This window comes from Nomascus leucogenys, chromosome 13 (assembly GCF_006542625.1).
Source record: "Nomascus leucogenys isolate Asia chromosome 13, Asia_NLE_v1, whole genome shotgun sequence".
Taxonomy (NCBI): Eukaryota; Metazoa; Chordata; class Mammalia; order Primates; family Hylobatidae; genus Nomascus; species Nomascus leucogenys.
Genome location: NC_044393.1, coordinates 61,799,304 through 61,802,190, shown reverse-complemented (window position 1 = coordinate 61,802,190; position 2,887 = coordinate 61,799,304). Strand labels below are relative to the sequence as shown.

The 2,887-nt window shown below is 40.0% G+C and overlaps 1 pseudogene; it reads left to right on the top strand.

Moving 5' to 3' along the window:
- Window positions 1-532: 532 nt before the first annotated feature.
- On the top strand, window positions 533-2,328 carry LOC100605749 (annotated as a pseudogene).
- Window positions 2,329-2,887: the final 559 nt, after the last annotated feature.

Here is a 2,887-nt window from a genome sequence, read left to right as displayed (position 1 = left end):
AAGAATTTAATGAATGAAATGACAAAATACAATCAAGAGCTTCAACAACAGACTAGACCAAGCAGAAGAAATAATTTCTGAACTTGAAGACAGGTATTTTGAAATATCACAGGTGAATAAAAGAAAGAAGGAAAGAAAGAAAGAAAAGAAAAAAGCATTTTAAAAATGAAGAAAGCCCGGAAATGCAGAGTGTGCACTCCTGACTGGAGCTGCAGCACTGGGGCAAGGGTCTTGCAGCTGGGCATGGGGTTACTCCACAAACACTATGTGCCCAAAGCCTAGGCCGCTTTGTAGCCGAAGTAGTGGCCTTGTGGCCAGGGTGGGCAGGCAGGGGCAGCCTCAGAGTTGAGATCCATGTGGAAGGGTCAGCACCTGCTGGTCCCTGGTGGGCTCTGCCTTCAATGTCAGGGCTACCACTTGGACCTGTTTAGTGAGCACTGGGGTCTTTTAGGATGTCTTGAGCTTAGCACTCCAGAAAAATTTAATATTGCCCAATAAAAAGTCTTGAGAAAGACAGAATTGCTTGTGGAACATGTATGTTCCACCCCACCTGGACCCCAGATTGTGCGCATCTTTGATGAGCTCTTGGATTCCTTGTTCAGAGTGGCTGACTTGGTCGAACAGAAATGTGGAATTATGTCAAAGTTTGCAAAAATTACTAGCTGATTAAAAACAAAACAAAAACTAGGCAAGTGGCCTAACTGTTTATGTTTGATTTTGAAATTAGTGGAATCCACCTAGACAAAGAAAAGTGTAAAAGAGCAGTGGACCTTAATGTTAAAATCTTAGATTTGAGTAGTACATGTCTTATGGCAAACAACTTTCCCAACAAGATTGAGAAGCATCTCTTACAAGAACACATTCACCATAACTTTTATCTGATGGGGATCGTATCATAATTGATGGTCTCCATGCAGAAGCACCAGGCGACTTGGTGTGAGAAGCTGCTTATAAAATTTTTCTTTATCCCTATACTGGTCAATTAAAATGTTTAGAAGAGTAGCTCAGCAACAGAGATCCTCTGCAAAAGTTGGTAGTGTATTCCGTGTTTTCCAACAGGGCTCTCCAAGGAACAATAGTTAAAATTCAGAAACTGTCATCCAGTTCCTTGAGAAACTCTCTGACAAACTTTCCGAAAGAACTCGAAAAGATTTTGAGATGATATGAGGGATGAAAATGAAACAGAATTCTCAAAATTCCAAAGTAATGCCTTGGGACCCCTGCTACCACAGTGGTGTGATTCATGCACAAAGGTATAATATTGAGCCTGGCTTATATTGCCTGTTTTTCTCCCTTGGAGCATGCAGGGAAGGCCTGAATATTTGGCTTAACAAACGGTTGGGGATTTCCTTATGTGCAGAGTAGCCTGCAAAAGGAGAGGTATGGTGTGAAGATGTCTGAAAACTGGCCCTCATTCATGAATCTGAAGGACTGTCAGAGTGCATTTACTTTGATTTTTTTCAGCAAGCAGACAAACCACATCAGGATTGCCATTTTACAATCCATGGAGGCAGATGAAAGGACAACAGAGACTATCAACTCCCAGTCATGGTTCTTATGCTGAATCTTCCCCATTCCTCAAGTTCACCAACTTTGCTAACTCCTGGAATGATGGAAAATCTTGTCCACAAAATGGGACATGCTATGCTTTCAATGCTAAGATGTACTTGTTACTAACACGTCACTGGAACCAGGTGCCCCACTGATTTTGCAGAGGTTCCTTCTATTCTAATAGAGTACTTTGCAAATGATTATCGAGTAAACAATTTGCCAGACAAAATTAGAATGGGCAGCCACTGCCAAAAAAATATGGTGTCTCAGCTTTGTGAATCTAAAAAGCTTTGTGCTGTAGCTGATATGAAACTTTAGGTCTTTTATGCCACTCTGGATCAAATCTACCATGGGAGGCATCCCCTGAGGAATTCAACCACAGACATTCTCAAGGAAACACAAGAGACATTCTGTGGCTTACCATATGTTCCAAATACTGCCTGGAAGCTGCGGATCACCTACCTCGTGGGCTATACTGCCAAATATTACTCTTACCTCATGTCTAGGGCAGTCACTTCCATGGTTTGGAAGGAATGTTTTCTACAAAATCCTTTCAACAGGGTCACCATGGAGTGCTATTGCAGGGAGATGCTGGCCCACAGTGGAGGCAAGAAGCCCATGCTCATGGTTGAAGGTGTGTTTCAGAAGTGCCCTTCTATTGATTACTTTGTAAGTGCCCTTGTTTCTGACTTGGATCTGGACTTTTAAACTTTTGTCATGGATTCTGAATCATGGAAACACCCTAAATCTCTTAAATCAAGGTCATGTAGATATTGACTTTGTTAGAAATGCTACAACTGTGAAAGCTTGTTTCTGATTTCAGTGTTCACTTCTGTAATAACTTCTGAAAAACTTTAAACTGATAGAACTTGTAATAAATCTTTGTTTTAATTATATAGAAATGAAGAAAGCCTACAGATGTATGAGACACTATTAAGTGAATAAATATTCATATTATGGGTGTTCTACAAGGAGAAGAGAAGAGAAAAGGAGAGGAAAACATATTTAATAAAATCATAGCAGATAACTTCCCAAGTCTTGGGAGAGAGATGGGCATCCAGGTCCAGAAAGCTCAAAGAATCCCAATTAGATTTAACTGAAACAGGTCCTCTCTGAAAAATGTTGTAGTCAAATTGTCAAAAGTCAAAGACAATAAATTTTAAAAACAGCAAGAGGAAAGCATTAAGTCATATATAAAGGAATCTTCATTAGACTAACAGTGTACTTCTCATCAAAATATTACAGGCCAGGAAAGAATGGGATGATAGATTCAAAGTGCTGAAAAAAAAACCTGTCAGCCAAGAATATTAAACCCAGCAAAGCTACACTTTAGAAA